The sequence below is a fragment of the Arachis ipaensis genome, chromosome B02, assembly GCF_000816755.2.
Source record: "Arachis ipaensis cultivar K30076 chromosome B02, Araip1.1, whole genome shotgun sequence".
Classification (NCBI taxonomy): Eukaryota; Viridiplantae; Streptophyta; class Magnoliopsida; order Fabales; family Fabaceae; genus Arachis; species Arachis ipaensis.
The window spans coordinates 106,775,387-106,794,821 of NC_029786.2; the positions used below are offsets into that span (position 1 = coordinate 106,775,387).

The window sequence follows — 19,435 nt, forward strand, 5'->3', positions numbered from 1 at the left end:
TTAGATTAAATTTTATTTTTAGGTTTAAAATTTTTCTTTATTTTGAATTAATATAACAAAAAATTATAAATATTTCCTAAATTATTGTAGCCATCATGCATATATATAAAGTGATTAGAAAAATGTTAAAATATTTTTAATTTCGTAATAAAACTATAATGTTAACAAATGAAATGGTGTAAATTGGAGGATACAAAACTGACAAAATGTCATAACCTTACTTTCAGAACCACACTTGAACACTCACTCATCCCTATAAATTCCTATGCATTATTCCAAGTTGTTTTCTGTCTAGAATTTCCTCCACAATTTATTTTATTTTATGTTCTTTCATTTATGTATTTTATCCTTTTTAACTTGTACTAGTTTTTTTTCTCCACTTTGTTAATTAAGTCTTTGAAAATCTTTAAAGACTAAAAACATAATTAAACACTTTGAAATTTTGTAAAATATTATTGTATTTGATTAATATTTATATAAAGTTAAGTTTTATCTTGTACTTTATATTTGTCAAACTTTCTTGCTTCTTTTGTATCCCAGTTTTCGCTCTTTATTTTATGCACTTTAATTCTTTCAGGTTTGGAACTCACAAGAAGAATTTGTGTTTTGATCCTAGAATTTAAATCATGAACAAAAAGCTATCTTCCACGATAAAATATAAAAATTGGTAAAATAATGATTCTCAATTATTATCTTCGATTTATGCAAAAATATTTTTAGGTGAATAAAGTGAATAGTTGCTTAGAGATATAAGTTTTGGAATTGTTCCATTACTTATTTGTTTAGTTGGCTAGTTAATAAGAGTGTGAGAGAAATATTAAATTCTATTTGTGAAAATACGTAGCAGAAGCGAGAGAAAAAATGAGAAATGAACAAAAAAAGAGAGGGAAAGAACAGGGAGAGAAAAAGAGACCAAGGTTGCCACTCTCTTTTCTGTTCTTTCTTTTGCTTCTGCTATGTATTTTCTCACTATTAAAAGGACATTAATTATATTAAAAATTTTATAATATTAGAAATATAAATAAAATAAATAAATATGCAGTATGCAATCTTAAAAGTGCTCTAGAATATTGTTAAAGACCAAATATATCTAAATAATTAAAAATAGGTTTTTTTTATCCTCAGTGTTATATATGATACTCAACATTGATATTATATTTTTAACCTTCTTAAAATTTTTGTAATTTTTGCGATTATATTTTGGGTAAAGTAATTTGATGACCCTTTATTACTTTATTGAATTCAAGGAGTTAAATAAAATTGAAACAATAATAAAGAATTCTAATATAATATTCCACTAGAGTTAAGATGTTTTATTTCGCTTAGGTTGACAATTTACTACTCTTAAAATAGGGAAAGGACAGAAACCAGTGAAGGAATATTCTAATAATTAATTCGAGAATTATACTCTATATAATAACATTAATAATATTAATAACAATGATTTTAGGTTTATATAAAGCCTAGTTTCATTTATCATGAACTTGTAATTAGAGAGAGATGACTAAACACGATGTGCTTTATGTAGTAATAATATTGATAATTGGAACAATTATTTGTTCTCTTAATGTTGAATTCGACGGCTTTATTCGTGATAATGAAAAAACGTGGTATCCAAAATGTTGATTATGCCTACAATGTTGTCTTGTGTTATAGAAAATGCAACAAAGGCTATAACACATTGTCGAAAAAATCAAGAAATAGACTGAGTAGATGATGCAGAAAGATGTGTAAAAGGCTAAATGATGCTACAAAAATGGTGCAGGACGCATGGTTGTAACACCCTAACGATCAAAATGTTACGCTTCTGGCTGCGCCACTCTGATAGCTCGGGTATTACAACTACTCTTATAGTATTTAATACTAAAATATGAACCTGTTTAAAATTTTAAACCGTATTTTTACCGTTTAAAGGACTTTTTAATAGATAACTTACATCCACACAAATATCAATACTTACAAAGGATACATACATACATATATATATATATATATATATATATATATATATATATATATATATTATTAATTTTACAAGCATTACATAATCAAAATCCTATCCCTCTTATAAAAACTTGTAAAGATAAAAGCGAGGGGAAAGTAACTAATACAACACAAAATATTGCTTAAACAGAAACAAAACGAATAAACTCTTCCAAATTTCGTCGTCCAAAAACCTGAAAAGAAAAGACCTGTAGGGGAGTGAGAACATCGTCCTCGAAAGGATTCTCACTATAGGGTTACAGAATTATTATAATAGGATACGTGAAAATAAAAACTATTTTTAACGTACAGTGATTGTTACCCGCCTTATGTATCTTTTTCAAAATCATAGATCCACATTCAAATTTCGAAATCTTTTTTTTAAAGAGAAATCCATTAATTCTCCAAAAATCCAAACCTTTTTAAAAGAGCTTTTCCTAGGTAGTATGAATGACCAAACTGTTCCAAGCATAGGTTCATTAAGTCTATGCTGAACCAGTTTAGTTTTTCATACTTTACTAAACTAAAAACACACACCATTCACAGCCTTCGGCCCATCACATAATCAATCATGGCCATAGGCCCAAACATTTCAATCAACAGTCAATCCACCACAATCCAACCAGTTTTCTGTCACAAACACAAGTAAGAAGGTTCAAACACAGTCAAGTAGTTATATCAAGTAAAGCAATTAGCAATTAGACATAATTATTCACGTAGGCAAACCAATTACAATATGCACACCCAAACAATGTCACATAGATGCATATGATGAATGCATGTCCTATGGCTGATGAGTCTCATCTGTCGGTTATCAAGCCAACCCGACAAGTCCGGTTTACTAAACCTTTGGACTGTCCCTCGTCGCGCATCCCCATGAGTCTATGCATAGCTTTTTCTCTTTTCATTCATAAATCATACATTCATTTAATCAATGGGGGTTACCATTCCCGGGAATTTATAACATTTTTCAATGCACAACATAATACAAAACCATACATTATTAACAAAATCTCCAAAACCTCACTAAACAATACCCTAAACCTGACTAACCCCACAACTAATTAGCTACTACCCTCACTTATAGTCCCCATAAATCCCATCCTACGACATGTATAACAAATAAAAGGCATAAGCTGAACAAGTTTCAACAACGATGTACTTACTACTCTCCACAGAGGATACAGGTAGAACAACGAAGCTTCACTGGAACTGCTTCACGGAATAGGAATGGCGACAACATGGAGATGAAGCGTTGTATTTTTTTGGAGGGAAAACGTAAGTACTAGGTCTTCCTATAATTGTCTATTACTGATATGGGCATCATTGGCATATCTCATATGAACCGTTGCACAATGTTTTTCAAAACAGCGTGGTGTTAGTGCACAAGGACCAATATGTCCCATAACTTTCTACAACAGACCACGTCAGCCCCGTTTACAGCATCTTGGCAATATGTACCCACTCCCACACCACATAAGCTCCACGTAATCTGGCTTTGTAACGTTTGGCCAAGCATATTGAACGGAAGGATCCATTTGTACAGTGTTTTGAGTGGTTAGGGATCGTTTTGTATTTTTCAGTCCTGAGGGAATAAAATGTCCACGAATTAAAAGCTCAATGACCTATTTGTCCTTTTCCCTTTCAATTAAGTCTTTTAAATTCTCTAAAGACTAAGGATATAGTTAAGTACTTTGAAATTCTGTAAAGTATTGATGTATTTGATTAATATTTATGCAAAGTCGTTGTACTTTACATTTGTCAAACTTTTTTGCTTCTTTTGCATCCCGATTTCCGTTCTCTATTTGTTGCACTTCTTTGACTGGTATTCATAAGAGAAATTTGTTTTTCTCATGGAATTTAGATCGTGAACAAAAAGTTATCTTCGATAGTGAAATATAAAAATTGGTAAACAATGATTCTTAATTATCATCTCCAATTCAAACGAAAACATTTTCAAATGAGTAGTCACCTAGAGATCTAAAGTTTAGAACATGTTCCATTACATATTTGCTTAGTTTGTTGGTTTATATGACGGTGGGGGGAGAAATATTAAGTTTTATTGGAAGAACGCTATTTATATTGAAAATTTTAAAATACTAGAAATATAAATAGAATGAATAAATATGTAACGTATGTTCTTGAAAGTGCTCCAGAATATTGGTAAGGACAAAAGATATCTAAATAATTAAAACCATGTTTTTCTTTAATCTTAGTGTTATAAATAATACTCAACATTGATATTACATTTTTAACCTTTTATATTTTTTGCAATCTTTTTTACTATATTTTGAGTCAAGTAAATTTGATGATCCTTTATTGAATTCAAGAAGGAGATAAACAAAATTGAAATAATAAAGTATTCCATGACAATCACAATATTCTACTAATTACTAGAGTAAAGATTTTTTTTATCTCGCTTACATTGGCAATTTACTACTCTTAGAATAAGGAAGGGACACAAACTAGTTATAGAATATTCCAATAATTAATTCGAGAATGTATATAATAATCTTAGTAATATTAAGAAAGATTTTAGGTTTATATAAAGCCTAGTTTGATTTATCATGAATTTGTAATTGTAAAGAGAGATGAGTAAATACGGTGTGCTTTATGTATTAATAATAATGATAATTGGAACAATTATCTATTCTGTTATTGTTGAATTTGATAGCTTTATTCGTGATGATGAAAAAGCGCAGTATCCATCTCTTGGTGATTCTAATTTAGTTCTAAATCGAGATGCCTGTTACAAAAAATGCGACCAAACCTATGATAAATTCTCGTCATCAACATCAAAATCTAGATGGAAAAGATGCAGACAAATGTGCAGAGAGTTAGAGGAAAAACTTATAAAAAGTATATGGGGGACGAAAAAACATACTAAAAAAAGGTGCGCCTCACTTACTACATTATTAAAAGTATTTATTATATTTTATTTTTTATGTTTGTGAGTTTGTTTTTTAATTTATTATCAAATATAGCACTTTATAAATAATAAGTATTTAATATATTTTTTTAAGTTTTTGATGTGAGGAATAATAGCCTGTAATTTGGCAACTATTTTGATTTTTTTTATATAGTTGTCTAAGATTTTAGTCTGGGTATAAAAAATTACTCCTTGGGAGACCTCTACTCTCTTTATAGGATTTCAATTAAATCAAATGGAATTAGTAGAATTTTTAATAATAAAGCCTAAATTATATTATATTAGTTCGTTTAGGATTTTTTTATGTGATAAATGAGAAAAAAAGAATTATGAAAAACACTTAAAATATTCATGTCTCGGCTTAAGTTTTTAGAAAAAGTAATATCATAACATAGTATCAAAATTTTTATGATTGAGTTCATGTATCTCATCTTATTGTTAGTTTAAACTTTTAGGAGAAGTAGTATCATAACAGAACTAAACGAATTATTACTGACATGATACTATATTTTTTTTCAAAAGCCTAAATTGATAGGACTTAAGATAAGGTAACATGAATGATTATATCTTTAATATTTTTCTTCGAACAAGAGACCCTTTTGGATTTATTTAACTTTTATATAGGCCTTTTTTTTAATTTGTCTTAAACAATTTTTTTTCCTTTGGAATTTACCAAGGATTGAACGGTAAACTTTTCAAACATAAAGTTCTGATACTATATCTCATTAAATCACTCATTTTAAAAACTTACACGGATAGAAAAAGACAATATAAATAGTTATATTTCTATCAATTATAATATTACTTGTAATGTTGGCCCTAATAGTATAAGAAATGGATAGTTAAAAAAGTTATTTTAGCTTCCACATTTTATTGTATTAGAGTAAGGAAGCCATAACGGGGTGAGGATAAGCTGCTATTAGAGTTGGCAAACGGACATGTCCATCCATCCTGTTCCACCAAAGTCTGCCACTCACTGTGTTTATGGAGTATCTCATTTTGTTCACTTTGCGTGTTGGTTTAATTCTTATTAATGGCTTAGTTTTTTAAGTCTTATGAAATGTAGTATACTCATCTTTGTATATATGGATTTTAAGAATTTAATGTAATTTTGTTTCTCTCCCATTTAGAGTCAAGAGTCTTAATAAATATAAAGCAAAAAATTGTATCATGTGCTTCAGCTAATGCATTTAACTTTCAAACATTTTGATAGTAGAATTTAATTTTGATGTACTGTCAGTGTAAAATAATTTTACGCATGTATCTAATTATATAATGCCACATCAGTAAAAATATTTAGAATTTTGCTAGAAAGCCAATGGAATATTTGTACAATGTGTGCAATGGGCTATTTATTTGGCCTAATATGAGTTAAAAAATGAACATCCAGGCTAAAATACTATTAATTTCTCAAACTACACATATACGTACTATCCAGAATAACCATCTGGTTACCAGGGATAATAAACATCTAATATCCTACTGAATCGAATATCACTAAACCCTCATTGTACACATTGTACAGATATTCCATTGGCTCTCTAAAGTTCCTCAAATAACTATCTTTCACATTAACCTCGTGAATGATCATTCAAAAAACGGATGTGATTGTATGACTGTGTAAAACGCTTTACAGTGTCCGTGCATCAAAATTAAACTCTTGATAGTAAACTGTTAAATAAGAGAAACATATTACGAGAAACATCTTTATTTTTAGGTTTAATTACTAGTTGGTTCTTATAGTTTCACCAAATTTTTAATTAGGTCTCTAAACTTTTTTTTCTTTCAATTGGGTCCCTACACTACTTTTAATTTTATAATTAGGCCATTCTTTGTCTAAAAAATGTTAGAGTTAATTGAATATTTCTTTGCAAACTAAAGGTATTCATAATTAAAAACCTAACTAGATTTTTGATCGCATGTATTTTAGAAAAAATATTCTGTTAATTTTAACGTTTTTGACATGAAAATAACCTAATTATAAAATTAAAAGTAGTATAAGGACCAATTGAAAAGAAAAGAGAAGTATAGAGACTTAATTAAAAATTTGGTGGAGTAAAGTATCGTTTTTATCTCTAACGTTTGAGGTAAGTTCTATTTGTGTCCCTAACGTTTAAATCATCCTATTTGTATCCCTAACGTTTATAAAAGTGATTCAATGTTATCCTACTATCAACTATACTAACAAATCAGATTATATTTTTCAATTATTCTCACTTGGATGTATTTATTCTCAATTAGGTCTCACTTGGATGTGTTCGATTTTAATATTATACCCACTATTTGTGTTTAGATTCAATTATGTCCCTAAAAAAGTGAATTATATAAATGTTGTAGGAATTAGTTTCAACTTTTGATAAGTTATTTTTCGGAGTGGATCATCAATTTTATCTCAGACATTTGTATTCTAACTTCAAGAAGAGATTTTTAAAATTCAAACTAAAGCGCTCATAATGTGTAATTGACGGTAGGATAACATTGAATCACTTTTACAAACGTTAGGGATACAAATAGGACGATTTAAACGTTAGGGACACAAATAGGATTTACCCCAAACGTTGGAGACAAAAACGATACTTTACTCAATTTGGTGAAACTATAAGAACTAACAGAATAATTAAATCTTATTTTTATTATTAATCACAAGCTTATTGGTTTCAATCGATTAATACTTGTAATCACTAGTGCTTTGATTATATAACATGATTCTCTTGCACAAATATATATAATCATAAGTGTTGTCCAAACTCACGAAAAAGTGACAAAATCACGATGTACATTAAGGAAGAATGTCCTTACTCCAATAAGGAGAATAAGAACACCCTATAAAAGGAAACAGGAAACTAAAAAGGCCAAGTCTAATAGTAGTGAACACAAACATAAAGACTTAACTTAAGCATCAAAATATTTTTATAAATTATTTGTTTGCCATGGTTTGTGGCCGAACGAGCCAACTATGAGTTCCAATTTTTATTACAATGTCAGAAATTAAAAAATACTCCAAATAGTAAGATAGTACAATATATATTATTATTTGGTGATATTTTGTTGTTATGTTATTAGTACAATTTGAATCCACTTTTTGCTGGAATATGTATTAGTGCTAACAAACACTTAAAGACTAGCTATTTATCACTATTTTGGTTGAAGTATTCAAATCTTTAAAATTTTAGTTCTATGAAATGCTATTATAATACTCTAGTTTAAGTATCTCTAATTTGAATTTATTTCTTTGAAACTTATTACATCATTTATAATTTCATCATTCATTACTTTTCAAGCACTTAGACATTAGTTTTGCATAATCAAAAACTAAGTACAAAATTTAAGATAAAATCTACTTTAATATACCTAACAAGTGAAAAACACATTACTGCAGCATTTGAACCATCCTTTATGATCTTTTAATTTCAATGGCATTCTTGTTCAATCTCCTTCTCTAATGCATCAACTAATTCTTTCATCTTGTCTATCATGCACTTCATAATGAAATACCCTATCAAATCATATAAAGAATTTACAGTGCAAAACTTTCTCCTACCTGTACAAGTGGAAGAGAGCCAATTAGAGAATTATTACAACTGAAGTTTTGCATTTTGGATAAAAAAAAAAAAAGGTGAAAAACCTAGGTTCATTCCAAGTTGTTTTCTGTCTAGAGTTTCTTCCACCATTTTATTTTATGTTCTTTCATTTATGTATTTTATCTTTGTTAGCTTGTACTAGTTCTTTTTTGCACTTTGTCAATTAAGTCTTTGAAATTCTTTAAAGACTAAGGATATAGTTGAACAATTTAAAATTTTGTAAAGTATTTGTTGTACTTGATTAATATTTATACAAAGTTAAGTTTTATGTTGTACTTGACGTCAAACTTTCTTGCTTCTTCTGCATGTCAATTTTCGTTCTTTATTTTATGCACTTTAATTCTTTGACGTTTGAAACTCATGAGAGGAATTTGTGCTGATCCTTGAATTTAGATCATGAACAAAAAGTTGTCTTCTATGGTGAAGCATCATAAAAATTAGTTAAATAATGATTTTTAATTATCATCTTCGATACATACAAAAACATTTTCAAATGAGTAGTCGCCTAGAGATATAAGTTTTGGAACATGTTCTACTACTTATTTGATTATTGGTTGGTTAATAAAACGGTGGGGAAAATATTAAATTCTAATGGGTGAATATTTTTTATGTAACAACCTGTATTTTTTTAATCTAAATATGAATAAATTATGAATAAATATCGATACTTTTCGATGAACTTAATTTTGTTAATGCTTCATCATATATCTTCTATTCTTATCATTATTATGTTATTATTAATGTTATTTATATTAGTAATTCGTATATATTTATCTCCATATATATTATTATTTGTGTTTTAATATATTCAGCCTTTATAGTTATTTATTTAAGATATTTATAACTTAAATTGTTGATTCGGCACCTTAATGCCATGACACTCAACCCCTTTATTTAATAACCATGACACCACATCATCTTAATTCATTTTTTCTTCCTTCACCGAAAATGCAGGAGAGAAAACGAGAGAGAAAACCGTGAAAGAAGCCAAGAAAATTCCAAGGAATCTTTGACCTTTCGAGTTTGATTTGTTGAGTTTTGTAACTCCGATAAAAAACTAATTCCATTAAAGAATTTATATTTTTCTCCTCTTCACATTGATGTCACTTTTGTTTGGAAGAAATCAATAATGATGCCATTAACTTTCCATATAGGAACGGATCCAGAAATTTTAATATGAAGGGGCCGAATTTTAAATATTTTTTTTCATTCCATAAAAATAATTAACATATAGTTAATTATTAGAGTTAGTTTTTTAAAAAATTTATCAATATATATATATATAATTATAAATTTTTTTCACAATTTTATTTTTAATATGATAGTTACATAAAAAAATATAACAATATCAATAGTACATTATAAAATTATAAAGTACCAATAATTTATAGCATGTTTAGTTAAAAATTATCACATATCTTATTAATTAAAATTAATTCTTTCAAAAAATTTTAAAAATTTGAAAATAAATGATAAATTATTGATTATTTAAAAGACACAATACTTTTATAGAATACAAGATATATCTCGTATATAAATATAGTTTGTTAAAATTTTGGGGGTCGAGGCCACTACTCGCCCCCTCTAGGTCTGTCCCTGCTTCCATTCATGGTTGGGCCAAGTGGGAACCCAGAGGTAGAGCAGCCGATTTTGACATTTTCTTTTTCGATCGATTTCTCATTCATAAAGCTTCCTTGGTGCTTCGGGTTGGTGGCTGTCATACAAAGATAAGATTTGGTAATTTTTTAATAATTAAATATGTTCTTGATGTGTGATTATTGATTGGATGATTGTGGCTTGAAATTGACCAATTTTGTGTTTGAATTTTGATGAAATATTATTGATTTAGTGCTTCATGTTTTGGTTTTGATGAAGCTGCCAAAACTGATCTGTTGTGGGTGTTTTTGGGTTGTTTTTAAGTTTGGAGTATTGATAAATTTGATGCGGTTTGTTGGTTGAAAGATTAAATTAAAAGCTGTGAAAAATAGGTAACCGTAAAGCTAAAAAACGGATTAAAAATCAATTATATTTTGAAAGATCATAAGAGAAGATTTTGGTTTTAAGAAGAGATGTTATATCATCAACACAAAAATTATTTTGAGTATGAAAATATAATTTGATAAAAGATCAGGATTAGAAATAGTAATTATATAATTTTTGGGAGTATTTTGAGTAAAAAATAAAAATTTTGAAATAAACCAGATATTTTATAAAAATTTAGAGTTATTTCTAGATATATGAAGTTAAATTAGTAATTTTATAAAATATTGAGTTAAAAAATAAAATATTTAAAAATGTTTAAGATTTAAAACCAAATTTCTAATTATAGTTATTGAATACTTTTCTATATTTAAATTATACAGCTTAACAGTTGCAAAAGAATAAGAATTTCATACGATTTAGTTAAATAATTGAGATTCTAAAATTTAATACTTTAATTTTATAAACAAAGAAAATTAATTATATTGTCCTTAATTTTAAATTAAAATATTTGATTAAAAGTTAATTAGTAAATTAATAATCAAATAACATTTTCAAAATAATTTTGAATAGATTAAATTAGGTTTTAAACTAATACTCTATACCCCTAATTTTATTAAAATTATCTAAACTATCCTAATCCTAACCTTCTAACCCACCGTCATTCCCTTCCCCCAAACCTAATACCTAAACTACTTCAGGGAACAAGGAACAATACAGAAGAGAGAAAGAAAGGAAAATAGAAAGGGGAAATGGGAAAAAGAAAGAAAGAAAGAAACGTTGAGGGAGAGAGGGAGAAACGAAACAGAGTTAGAGAAGAGAGAAGAGGGGGACGGCTAGCGCTGGTGGCCCGGGCTGCTCGCCGCCATCGCTCGTTAGCACCGACGCGGAGGAGAGAGCCGAGAGGAGAAGAGGGGAAGAAGGCGCACCGGCGTTGTTGGGTCTCGCCGCCGCCGCCACCGTCGCGTCTTCACCGAACCTTGGAGGAAGACCACGCCGTTAAGCCGCTTCATCGCCGAACATGTCCAACCGTGTCACCGCCGTCGGATCTGTCATCGCGCCGCCGAGGAAGAGAAGAGGAAGGCCCGTGAGAGAGGGAGAGCGTCGGGAGAGAGGAGGAGCCCGCGGGAGAGGAGCTTGTTGCCGCCGCTGCCATGGCTTCCTTGCCGTCGCCGTGGTTGGGTAGTCACCGGAGGGAGCCGTCGCTGTCAGCGCCGCCGTCGGGGTTACCGCCGCCTCTGCCGCCGGAGAACACCTCTGCCGCCACTGAGATCTGCTGCCGGTAAGGTTTTAAGTTGGTTTTTGCTTTCTTTGAATTTCCGGGAGCTTAATCATCGCTGTATGTTTGTTTCAGTCGCCGTTGCCGGAGTTCTGGTCGTCGCTGCCGTTCGAGGTGGCTGCCGGAGCTGCCGCTAAACCAATTCAGCGACCGCCGCTGTTTCATTTTCTTAGTTCGGTAAGTATTTACGTTTCGAAAAGCCATGTTAATATTCTGTTATGTTTGGTTATAAACTCTGAGATTCTGGTAACGTAGGGTTGTGTTTTGAGCATTGCATGTTGCTTTTAAGTTGCTGTGAGTGCTGCAAAAGTGATCAGGGACTGAGTTTGCGGTTGCTGTTGGTTTCGGGTTAAGAGAAATGGTTTCGTTGACGCATTTTAAGTTATGGTTTCGACGAGTCGAGGTAGGGGTTTTTCTTAAAATCTAATTTATATTACAGAGTTGTGATAAATAGATATTAATGTGAGAGAACATATGCCTGTGATTATAATTGTCTTCTAAATGTGGTTGTTTGCTGGACTAAATGACTGATTGCTTGACTGCTTGAGTAGTTTGTGATTGCTGAAAAGAAATTAGTTTGAAAGGTTATTTAGTTGATTATTATGAGAAATGGCTTTTCTTGGTTTTGAAGCTATTTTTGATGATGTAAAGGAATTGGCTTTGGAAATGGTTTAATTTTGAGTTAGTGACTTTATAAATGATTTAGTATTTGAGCTGATCTGATTTTAAAAAGAGATTTATTATGGGCACTGATTCGCTTTGAAAATTATTTGATATTGGAACTAGCCGAATCTTGAAAAATGATTGAGGTTTTGGAAAGGTTTGAGAAATGTTTGGATGGGACCCGAAAAGGGTGGCAGAATCCGAGTTTTAGAGGAGATGCTGCCGAAATTTTATAAAATTAGAAGTTTCATTTGAAGTAGTTATTTTAAAAGGTTTAATTTTAAGCATTAAATGATGATTTAAGAATACTTCATTTATTAAAGAAAAAGTTATGTTTTGGATTGAGAATTGTTAGTGAACAAAATGGAAAGAAGGATGATGAGGATTGATTTGAAATATGATTTTTGAATGAATTTAGAAATGGATATGGATTGACGAATGATGATAATATTGAGAATGGCTTAGATATTGATGAATGATGAATGAATTATTTATATGGCTTATGAATTTGAAATATCTGAGATACGAGGTTCCCTGGATTAAGTGCCGTGGCTTGCCACCACGTGTACCAGGTTGAAAACTCGATACTCTATTGACCCTACGACGTAAGTGTGACCGGGCACTATATAAATTCCCGGGAATGTTACCCCCATTGAGTAATATTGATTATTTGAGAAAAAACTATGCATAGACTCTTGGGGATGCACGTCGGGGGATAGTCTAAGGACAATTCAGACTTGTCGGGTTGGCTGAATAACCGACAGATGAGCCTCATCAACCATAGGACAGGCATGCATCATATGCATTTGTATGCTTTGCTTGGGTTTGAACTTGTTTTGGTTTGCCTAATTGCTAAACTGTTCTTAACTGCTACTTGAACACTTTGCTGTAACTGCTACCTACTTGCGCTTTCCTTGTTTGTCTTGCCTGTGTTTGTCCTGGTGTGCTACATTTAAGAATGAACTTTGGTGCTGAATTAATGACTGTGTTGTTTGATTGTGTGGTTGGTTTCTGATTGAGATTTGCTTATGAGAAAGGAAAGACTTTGAATTTCTGAAAATGTTAAACACTGCCCCTTTGAAAAGGTTTTAAACGATTAGCTATTGAATTTTAGAAGTATTTATAAGACAATGATAATCACAGAATCTGAAAATAGTTTTCTTATTGAATATCTTCTTATGACAACTTTGAAACTCCGTGGTGAGACCGTGTGGTTAGGTTCTCACCCCCTACAGCTTTACTTTTTCAGGAACCGGATGAAGAAGCGTTAAGAAGAGTTATACTGCGTTTGGTTGATATGTTGTTGTATTAATTAGATTATTTTATTCCCTCGTCTTTGTTATTACAAATTTGTAAGAGGGATAGGAATTGTCTGTTTTATATGTATATTATATTATGAGTTATTATGTAAGGAGTCTTGTATATGAATCTATGCCTGTTTGTATTTTTATTAAGATAAAGTGTTTATTTCCGGTTTTTAAGGAAATCAGCGTAAAAGTATTAGAAATATAAAGTTAAATTAAAAATCTTGTGATTTTCCTTCCATAACACATGTAGGAAAAGGTGAGTGAAGAGTGCGAAGTTAAGTTGAGATACTAAAAGTTAGCACTAAAAGAATGATAAATCACAAAGAAAAGAAACGAAAAAGCAAAATAAAGAGGAGAAAAGAGGTGAAAGATAAAGAAGAGTTTTAAATAATGAAAAATGGATTCCTTCCCTAGTTGAATATTTAAAGAAAACTGAATTTAAAAGAATAATAGCCATAGAAAGTAGAGAAAGGAGACTGAAAGAATGTTTTATAGAATTGATATGAAAGAATAAATGACTGAGAATGAGAATGGCTAAGCCTAACTAAAAACTGAAAACTGAGAAAGATATAAGGATTAGTAAACGAGAACTAAGTGATTGAAGGTTTGTCTGGCAAGGGCGAGGATTTTGTCCCCACATACTGATTGATTGTTGAACTCGGAAAAATCCGCGTACTGATTGATTATTGACTTCAGGGATGCCCACGTACTGTTAATTTCTGTTTTTCATTGTGTGCATATTATGGAGTCTAACATTGCGACGATTGCCGGTGGTCACATACTGATGGTGTTCTTAACCATATCGACACATGCACGTACAGTATGCAATGGGAAGCCATATCTGGAACTTGTTTTCAGGTAATGTCGGGTTGTGGGATGTAAACCGACACATGAGATCATGGCCTACATAGGACAAACATGCATCATATTTGTGTGCGCATACTCCTCTGTGATATGTGTTTCTATTATTGTGTGTGTGCGCTTCTTGACTTGTGATTTTCTCTGTATCTTGGTTTGTTAAAGTTATTTGTATTCCGGAGTTTGTTGCTGTTGGCTATCTATTGAAGATTGTATGTATTTTATTGTGAGATTACTATGTAACAAATAATAAAATGAACCTAATTAACTACCCAACCCTACTAAGGACTTCCCCGTTCTTACCCCTCTTTTCACCCCCCCTTCAGCTACAAGTGCGAAGGCTTATTACAAAGCTACAGGAGCATAGAAGAATATATTTGCAAGTTGAGTTGTTGTTAGAATTTATTTCTTACCTCGCCTTCTTAGTTGAAGTTTTATTTAGACCTGAAGATTTTGTAATTGATTTTGTAAGTAATACTATAATGTATTATTAATAGTAAGTATGTGAATATGTGTTATTTGTTCTTGACAAAAAAAAATAAAAGGCTATTGAAATTTTTTATTATTTTTTAGTACATTGGAGTATATATGAATGCTCGAACCGTCACTAAATATATTGTGATGGATTAAATAGTCACTAAATATAGAAAAATTGTCACTTGAATTAGTAATTTAGTGATGGTTCTAACAACTGTTACAAAATATAGCATAAACGTCTTGACAAGTGTTACAAATTAGTGACAGTTTTATATTTTAAAAGTCGTCACAAACAATTTAGCAACACTCCTTACTAATGGTAGTCTAAAATCGTCACTGTCACTTGGTAATGCTCAAATCTGTGATACTTTTTTAACCGTTGCGAAAAAATTTAACGATGATTAAAATTGTCACTAAGTAGTAAAAAAATTGTCCTAAAAATGTTGTTTTATTGTAGTGTGTGTCGACAAGATGAGGTTGCCCGAGGTTTGATCATAGGCTTTTGGAGTTGATCGAGGGGAAAGGTCAAGCTTATAATCAGTTCAATGTCCAGACAAAACAATATGTGTATCGAGAAAAGACTTAGGCACATTTTGAGAAGGTTGGTAGATGAACGCATATCAAAGCGGGTACATGATTGTGATCGAAGAGATTCAAATTTCGATCAAGCAAAATAATTAGTGAGAGCAGTTTATTTGATTGGAGGCAACCTTTGGCACGTGCCAGAGAATCTTGGTAGAAGAAATCTATAAATAGGAGGATGCAAGACTTGACAAAAGGTTGGAATCTTACCTTTAGAAATACATTTAAACACACACTCATCCCCACAAATTCATGTGCATTATTCCAGGTTGTATTTTGTCTAGAGTTTCTTCCACAGTTTTATTTTATGTTCTTTCATTTTGATGTATTTTATCTTTCTTAGCTGGTACTAGTTCTTTTCTCCATTTTTTCAATTAAGTCTTTGAAATTCTTTAAAGACTAAGGATATAGTCAAGTACTTTGAAATTCTGTAAAGTATTGCTGTATTTGATTAATATTTATCCAAAGTCATTGTACTTTACATTTGTCAAATTTTTTTTTGCTTCTTTTGCTTTCCAATTTTAGTTCTCTATTTGATGCACTTCTTTGACTAGCATTCATAAGAGAAATTTGTTTTTCTACTGAAATTTAAATCATGAACAAAAAGTTATCTTCGATAGTGAAATATAAAAATTGGTAAACAATGATTTTCAGTTATCACCTCTAATTCAAACGAAAACATTTTCAGACGAGTAGCCACTTAAAAATCTAAAGTTTAGAACATGTTCATATTTGCTTAGTTGGTTGGTTAATATGACGGTGGGGAGAGATATTAAATTTTATTGGAAGAACACTATTTATATTGAAAATTTTAAAATATTAAAAATTTAAATAGAATAAATAAATATGTAATGTATGTTCTTGAAAGTGCTCCAGAATATTGGTAAGGACAAAAGATATATAAATAATTAAAAACATGTTTTTCTTTAATCTCACTGTTATACATGATACTCAACATTGATATTACATTTTTAACATTTTATATTTTTTGCAATCTTTTTTACTATATTTTGAGTCAAGTAATTTGATGATCCTTTTTGAATTCAAGAAGGAGTTAAAAAATTGAAATAATAAAGTATTCTATGACAATAACAATAATATTTTACTAATTATTAGAGTAAAAATTTTTTATTTCGCTTACATTGGCAATTTATTGCTCTTAGAAGAAGGAAGGGACACAAACTAGTTATAGAATATTCCAATAATTAATTTGAGAATGTATATAGTAATCTTAATAATATTAAGAAAGATTTTAGCTTTATATAAAGTCTAGTTTAATTTATCATGAATTTGTAATTGTGAAGAGAGAGATGAGTAAATACGGTGTGCTTTATGTACTAACAATAATAATAATTGGAACAATTATTTATTCTGTTATTGCTGAATTTGATAGCTTTATCCATGACGATGAAAAACCACAATATCCATCTCTTGATGATTATCGTTTATATCCAGATCTAGATGCCGTTACAAAGAATGCGACCAAATCTATGACAAATTCTTGTCAACAAAATCAAAATCTAGATGGAAAAGATGCAGAGGAGTGTGCAGAGAGTTAGAGGAAAAATTTATGGAGAGTACTTGGGGAACGAATATTAAAAAAAGGTGCATCTCGCTTACTACATTATTAAAAGTATTTAATATATTTTATTTTATTATGTTTGTGAGTTTGTTTTTTAATTTATTATACTTTTTGCTGTGAGGAATATTAGCGTGCAATTTGGTTAAGGTGGTAACTATTTTGATTTTTTTTTGATAGCAGTCTAAGATTTTAGTCCAAGTATAAAAATTATACTTTGGAGACCTCTACTTTCTTTACAGGATTTCAATTAGATCAAGTGGAATTAGTAGCATTTCTAATAATAAAGTCTAAATTATATTATATTGGTTCGTTTAGGGGTTTTTATGTGATAAATAAGAAAAAAAATTATAAAAAACACTTAAAATATTCATGTCTCTACTTAAGTGTTTGGAAAAAGTAATATCATGACATATTATCAAAATTTTTATGATTGATTTCATGTATCTGATCTTATTATTAGTTTAAACTTTTAGGAGAAGTAGTATCATAACAAAATTAAATAAATTATTATTGGTATGATACTATTTTTTTCCAAAACCTTAAACTGATAGGACTTAGGATCATACAATATGAATGATTATATCTTTAATATTTTTTCTCGAATAAGAGACTCTTTTGGGTTTCTTTAATTTTTGCATAGGCTTTTTTTTATTTATCTTATACTATTTTTTTTCTTTTGTGATTCACCAAGGATCGAACTGTAAATTTTTTTTATCATAAAATTCTAATACTATATCATGCAATCACTTCTTTTAAAATCTTAAACAGATAAAAAAAGACAACATAAATAATTATATCTTTATTGATTATAATATTACTTGTAATGTTGGCCCTAATAGTATAAGAAATGGATAGTTAAAAGAGTTATTTTGGTTTCCACATTTTATTGTATTAGAGGAAGGAAGCCATAAGGGGCGGAGGATAAGCTGGATAAGCTGCTGTTAGAGTTGGCAAAGGGATATGTCCATCCATCCGTCATGTTCTGCCAAAGTCCACCGCTCTATGAGTTTATTGTAAACCCCGGTTAAATTAGTAGATAATTAGTTGATAAATTAGTTTTTAATAAGGAGGATTAGAAATGCAAATATTATATCAAAATAGGGTAGAGCTCATCGAAACGAGAATTTTGACACCAATTTCGAAGAAATCGGTCCAAGATTGGATCGAACGGGCCGAACCGGTTGAACCGGGCCCAAACCGGGCCGTGGGCCCAACCGGACCAGCCCTTTAAGTGAACCCACGTTCTTCTTCTCCCCATTTTTGGCAGCGTCGAAGAGCATCAGGGAGAAGAAAGGAAGAACGTCAAAATTGTTACGTTAACTTCCGATCCCCGTAACTTCTCCGTTCGAGCTCCGATTGCCGCACCGTTTGCGGCCACGCGTTCACTGCGTCGAGCTCTACATTTCTACCGGAACAATTTCACTGGTAACTTGTTTAATCACTCTCAGCCCTCTTTTCTCCCAATTTTCGAATTTTAAGTGGGAATGTTGAATTTCTTTGATTTCTGATGTTTTAGGATCCAATTAGCTTGAGAGAAACGTTCACTCTTGCTTATGTGAAGCTTGGGTAAGGTGAGGATATGATAATTCTATTTTAATTTCATTAAATTTGAGCTTTGAGTATTAAATTGGGTATATATGTATTATGAATGTGTATTAGGTTGAAAATAAATAATTGGAGCTTGAAATTGTGAATACTGGAACTTGGAGGAAGCGGATTAGTTGAGGTTTTGAGGGCTATGTTGTTTTAGGAAAATTGTCTTGGAATAATACTTGGGAATCGGCTAAGGTATGGTTTAGGTTTCTTGCATTTAATATATAATGTTCTGTGAAAACTTAGGCTAGATGACCATAGGATAAGTTGGAATGCAGGTGTATGTTCAATGTTTAGCAATTTATCGATGAATATATTTGGTTGAAGTTTATTGGATAATTAGTTTTTAATTTTGGATGGTGAATGTTGTTATGTTAATTTGGATAGAATTATGGTTGAATGTTATTGTTGATTAACTAATGATTTGGTGAATTATTGATTTGAGGTATTTTGTGTTAAAAGCCTAGGATTTGTGAACTATGATTCTTAGTTGAATTTTGGTTGTTGGATTTGAATATTGTATGAGTTTAATTGTTGATTTGAAGTAGATTTATTGTGATGATTGTTATGATGATGAGGAAGGGTATGTTGAATTGAAAAGAATACAGGTTTGGACCCGAA

General features: G+C 30.5%; 1 long non-coding RNA gene across 2 annotated transcripts; it reads left to right on the plus strand.

Annotated features, from left to right (window-relative positions):
- LOC107626347 lies at positions 11,551-13,722 on the plus strand. Of its 2 annotated transcripts, none has more exons than XR_001617526.2 (4): positions 11,551-11,755; positions 11,828-11,929; positions 12,008-12,155; positions 13,665-13,722. It is a non-coding gene; the product is annotated as an uncharacterized LOC107626347 (long non-coding RNA). The 2 variants fall into 2 exon arrangements; XR_001617527.2 differs by having other exon boundaries at positions 13,651-13,709.